This window comes from Tamandua tetradactyla, chromosome 9 (assembly GCF_023851605.1).
Source record: "Tamandua tetradactyla isolate mTamTet1 chromosome 9, mTamTet1.pri, whole genome shotgun sequence".
Taxonomy (NCBI): Eukaryota; Metazoa; Chordata; class Mammalia; order Pilosa; family Myrmecophagidae; genus Tamandua; species Tamandua tetradactyla.
This window is the reverse complement of record NC_135335.1, coordinates 80,801,077-80,807,120: the sequence shown is the minus strand read 5'-3', so window position 1 is coordinate 80,807,120 and position 6,044 is coordinate 80,801,077. Positions and strand designations below refer to the sequence as shown.

Here is a 6,044-nt window from a genome sequence, read left to right as displayed (position 1 = left end):
TCAATTGTGACTTAATTTCTAGAACCTTACAGGCTTTTTCTTATACACGTGTTCACAAATCAGAAAATATTTTGCCATAATCTTCTTGATTTATGATAAAGAAAAATTGTATTTTACATATAAAGTAGGTAGTAAAGTAGTCTTCACTTAAGAGCTAGCTGTTCAGTAATAGTTGCAGACAGGCTCAATCTTAATATATTATTTAATACTATAAATGAATACATTTTTATAATGCTCAGAGATAGTAAAACATAGGAAAACTAATAAATCAGCATTAAATTTGAAATATTGACATTCAGAGGTAACTTTCGGCTCTTTTTGAATCTCTGCCAAAACCATAAGCTAAGGAAGAATTAGATTTCTTTCTTAAGCTTTTGATCTTGAGTTTCTGTGAATGGGAAATAATTACAATAATATAAAAAATATTTCCGATCAATAAACATCAGTCTTCCCATTTTGTGATGGGTGGAAATCTCTTAAGACAGAGAATGACTGTATTTTCTGGAATATAAGGTGGCCCGTTTTTCTACTCCTCCCAGTTCCTTCAACAGGTCAGCTTTAAGTTCTGACTCTGCCTTGTCTTCCTCCAACCCCAAATCTTGACACTATTTTGGCCCCCCGAGAACTTAAGCTGTGATATTAGCAAAAGGTTGTGGAAAGAAATCATACCATGACCAAAGTTGAGTTTCTGTTGCCTACAGGAATCAGGGTTCAAAACCAGAAATTAAGTTCTGTTAGAGAGACACAAGGAAAGATCTATTCCTTTTAGCATGTAACCAAAGGTGCGTGGTTGTGCTCTGTCACGTAGGCTTCCGCCTAACTGGGCAGCGGGTTTCACTGGGGCACCAGGTATACCAGACTGTGAGGGTGGAGAACTGGATTTGATGGTGCTTACAGCCAGGGTAAGTCTTCTTTCTCCTTCAGTCAGGGAATCTGAATCTCCTACAGAGTAATAGGAAGTCCTAATTCTCTTCTCCTCTTCTTATAAGGCTTTGCCACCTTCCAGATGGCTTACCAAAATTTGATGTTTGAAGTATCAATATTGTTAAGATTATTTTTATATAATCACTTAGAGCTTTTGCAGTCTTGGGTGGAATTTTGTTTCTTTTTTTTTTAAATATGGAATGCTTCACGAATTTGCGTATCATCCTTGTGCAAGGGCCATGCTAATCTTCTCTGTATAGTTCCAATTTTAGTATAAGTGCTGCCGAAGCGAGCACAAATTTTATGTTTCTTGAGGATATTTTTTACTTGGAAATACTGTTTTTTTAAAAAAATAACTTTATAATAGGAATCACTTGAGAAAATAATAATTTGGTTAATAAGCAAATAACTCCACTTTCCTTGTTTGTGAAATGGGCAGGACCCAGCTGATTATGCAGGGCCATTGTGAGAATTAAGTAATACATATGATAATTATTTCTTAAGTGCTGTATAAAGTAAGGCATTATTATCAGGCAGCTAAGCAAAGTTAAAAGCTTTAATAAAACCTATCCTTTACAACTATAAGGAGACATTTTCTTACCAATGTACAAACAAGACATACTTGCCTTTAAAAGTTAAATTTTTGAGACTAAATTGCTCAGGAAGCAATAAAGATGATCTAATGTGTCAAGGGAGACATTTTACAAAAGGAATAAGTATACTATATAGAGAGGTGGGAGACAATCTACTTCTTTAAAAAAGTCATATCTATTCATGGTATATTTGGGAAAGTATTGAGTTTTTTTCCTAGGAAAGTGATGTAAAGAATCAAGGTGTCATTCAATACAAAATATTTAGTTCACTTATATTAATAATGGGAGGTTAAATTTTGGCAGGCCTTGATGGAAGTTTACACACAGATCAGGCTGATTACCTCTGTATCCCCATCATCTTGATCCATGCCTGGCTTCTCAAACAGTATTTGCAGAATGAATGTAAAGGTTCAGAATTATCACTGAGAGGAGATCATTCAGCCAAGCTGATATTAATACCTGAAATTTTCAAAGACGTATATGCTTGCTGATTCAGATTGATAACTAAGATGTAAGTTAATTATATTGGCAGACTGAGATGTTTTCCTTAATTATTCTTAACTTTTGACAATCCCAAGACCAGAATGCTGTTCCCAAATCTCAGTGGTGAACACTCAACTACACTTGGAATGAAAGAAAACCACCAATTTCTGCTTTTTTTTGCACCCAAAAGGTCAGTCCTCATCCTATCCCTTTCTTGTTGCATTCTACTATAAGCTACAAGGAGAAATCAGGCTACTTCCTTCACATTTAGCTTGGAAATTTCTCCCCCCTGGTATCCCAGATCACCACATTTAAATTCTCCCTTCCATCTAGCACCAGGATTCCATTTTGCCAAACTTCCTGCTACTTCAAAATAATGGTTCACCCTCCTTCCAATCTACAATGGTAGTATCTTTAGAGTCCATATTTCCACCAACAGTCTTTTCAAAGCAATCTAGGTTTTCTCTGTCAAGCTGCTCAGAATTCTTCCAGAATTCTCCCCTTATCCTTTTAAAAAGCCATTTCAACATGTTTGGTATTTACAAACGCAGCAGGACCCCACTTCTTTGGTACCAAAACTGTTTTAATCTGTTTAGGCTCTTGGAATGCAATACACCAGAAATGGGCTGGCTTTTAGAAAGGGATTTACTTAGCTACAAATTTACTGATTTGATAAGGCACATAGTAATGCCTCCTGGGCTTCTCTCCCTGCTTCTGGGTTCAAATGGCTTTTCCCAGGAAATTTCCTTTCTGCATTTCCAAACATCTGGGTCTGAGTTGGCTCCAAGTGCTGAGCTGATGTGTGCTGGGTTGTGCCCAGCTCTGCTGAGCTTTCTTTTTAAACCTCACTCATTGTGGAAGGCAGTCCTTTTAGGTGACTGCAGATATAATCAGCCATGGATGAAATTCACGTGCTGATGACTTAACTTGGCACCATCACCTGGCCAGTTTGGGACCTGAACCTAACTACTGCACATACACATTGCTTGTGGGAATTTGGCTCCTTCTTCTTTCCTGTGACAATAACCTTTGAGGCAGTGTATTCCAAACGCCCGAGTCACAAGAGGAAGAAAGACCCAGAAACCACCTTGGACTTTGCAAGACAGACTGTCTATTGCAGCAGCTAAGGTTAATTACTCAAATCCCAATAATCATTATGGGAGGTTGTTTATTATGGCGATGGGAAAGGGCAGTTTAACCTGTCTAGATGTTTGCAGAAGACCACTTCTCTGAACTAGGTCCTTAGACATTGCATTGCCCACTGCCTATGTTCCCAAAGGGTCAGGAAAGTTTTCTAGCATTCTGCAGACTCTGCTTATTCTGTCTTCACCTCAGGCATGCCACAGCCCTGGCAGGTGTGTGTGTGTGTGTGTGTGTGCTGAGTCGGGGGGGGGCAGGGAGGTGGTATATGGCTCTAGGGACATATTTCATTGTTGTGCTGGTCTGAATTTATGGTGGACCCCAGAAAAGCCATGCCCATTGATCCTCATTCAATATTGCTGGGTGGGAGCATTTTGATTGTTTCCATGAAGATGTGACCCACCCAATTGTGGGTGGTAACTTTGATTAGATGATTTCCATGGAGGTGTGTCTCCACCCACTGAAGGTGGAGTTGCTTACTGGAATCCTTTGAAAGGGGAAACATTTTGGAGAGAGTCCCTTTTTGGTAGAGCCACGAGAAAGCCAGCAGATGCCGCCATGTTTGCCATGTGCCCTTCCAGCTGAGAGAGAAACATTGAACGTCGTTGGCCTTCTTGAACCAAGGTATCTTTCTCCAGATGCGTTTGAATGGACATTTCTATAGACTTGCTTTAATTGGGACATTTTCTCAGCCTTAGAACTTTAAACTAGCAACTTATTAAATTTCACTTTTTAAAAGCCATTCTGTTTTTGGTATATTGCATTCTGGCAGCTAGCAAACTAGAACAGATTTTGGTACTGAGAGTGGGGTGCTGCTGCTGTTTGCCAAACATGTTGGCATGCTTTTTAAATGAATGAGGGGAAGATTCTGGAAGGGTTGTGAGAAGCTTAATGGAGAAGACCTAAAATGTTTTGAAGAGACTGTTGGTTGAAATGTAGACTCTGAAGATACCTCTGATGAGGCCTTAGACAGAAACGAAGCACGTGTTTTCGCAAACTGGAAGGAAGGTGACCCTTGTTTTAAAGTGGTAGATAATCTGGCAAAATTGACTATTGGCTTTAGCTGGAAGGCAGATATTAAAAGCCATGAACTTAGATATTTAGCAGAGGAGATCTCCACATTAAATGTCGAAAATGCAGCTTGGTTTCTCCTTGCAGCTTATAGTGAAATGTGACAGGAGAGCGAAAAGCTGGAAACTGAACTTACAAGGAAACCAGAAATTGATGTCTTGGAAAATTATGGGCCTCCAGAAAGGCAGACCCCGGAGAACAGTGCTCCATGTGAGGGTTTGACCAGATGTGGAACCAGTCAACCATCTCATCTCAACCAGAGAGAGCCAGGATTGGAAATGGAGTTTTCCAGGAAGGATTTGTGGAAAAGCCTTATGTCTGATGGACATGATCCAAGGCTACTCCATAGAAAGCCAACTAGAGTGCTGTGGGACCTGTATAAATAGAGCTGCTGCTAGTCTGGATGGAGGGGTTCAGAGAAGGGACACATTGGAGGAAAAATAACTTCAGAGGCAAAATCGTGGAGGCTGAGGTCTGAAGTCAAGAAGCCTGGGGCCAGGAGAGTGGACCTACCCAAGCCTGTGGAGAGGGTGAGTTTGCCCCGAAGGCAGAGGATGGGCCATCTACCTCATTGCAGTGGAAGAGTCATGCCACCTCAGGCCTTGGAGAGGGTGAAGCACCTTCCTTGGGGTTTAGAGAGAGCCTGGCTGCCACCACATGGAGGGGTTGAGTGTGTGCCCCAGAGATGACAGCGAGCCCGGGTACAGCCCCAATGCAAGGAGAGGATGGAGCCGAGAAAAAGGTGGTCTCCCCAGTGTCCTCCAAGATTGTATTCGGAGAGAGGGAAGCCTCTGTGTAGGCCCTTGGAAAGGGTGGGACTGCCACTTTCAGAAGCCCTGAGGATAAATGACTCTCAGACTTTGAAATCTAATGGACTTTGCCTTGCAGGTTTTCGAAACTGTATGTGTCCGGTGACCCCTGTGTTCCTTCCTCCCTATGGAAATGTGTATATGTATCCTATGAATGTTCCTCCTTTGTATGTTGGCAACAAATAACTTGTTATGTGTTTTCAAAGGTCCAGAGCAAATGGAGAGAATTTTGCCTTAGGACAGACCATGCCTGTAACTGACTCGATGAGATTTTATACTGTCTCTAATTTGGTACTTCATTTGTATTGCTACTGAAAGGTTTAAGGTTTTCTGATATTGTTATGGAATGAATGTAATTTGCATTTGGAAAGAACATGTCTTTTTGGGGTCCAAAGGGTGGAATGTGCTGGTCTGAATCTGTGGTGGACCTCAGAAAAGCCATGCGCTTTGATCCTCATTCAGTATTGCTGAGTGGGAGCATTTTGATTGTTTCCATGAAGATGTGACCCACCCAATTGTGGGTGGTAACTTTTGATTAGATGATTTCCATGCAGGTGTGTCTCCACCCACTGAAGGTGGAGTTGCTTACTGGAATCCTTTAAAAGAGGAAACATTTTGGAGAGAGTCCCTTTTTGGTAGAGCCACGAGAAAGCCCGCAAATGCCGCCATGTTTGCCATGTGCACTTCCAGCTGAGAAAGAAATGTTGAACGTCGTTGGCCTTCTTGAACCAAGGTATCTTTCTCCAGATGCCATTTCTACAGACTTGCTTTAATTGGGACATTTTCTCAGCCTTAGAACTGTAAACTAGCAACTTATTAAATTTTGCTTTTTGAAAGCCATTCTGCTTTTGGTATATTGCATTCTGGCAGCTAGCAAACTAGAACAATTGTGTACAATACTATACAGTGTGCATATCCTTCAAAAAGTACATGTCTAATTGCAGCATTCCCTTCCATGGGTTTCTGTTTCCTACCAAGTTAACTTTAGACTGAATGGCAAAGAACAAAAGCTAAACAACAACAA

General features: G+C 40.9%; 1 non-coding gene across 1 annotated transcript; it reads right to left on the bottom strand.

Annotated features, from left to right (window-relative positions):
• Positions 1–1,113: 1,113 nt before the first annotated feature.
• Positions 1,114–1,220, bottom strand: LOC143647556 (U6 spliceosomal RNA). Its single transcript, XR_013158168.1, has one exon. It is a non-coding gene; the product is annotated as a U6 spliceosomal RNA (small nuclear RNA).
• Positions 1,221–6,044: the final 4,824 nt, after the last annotated feature.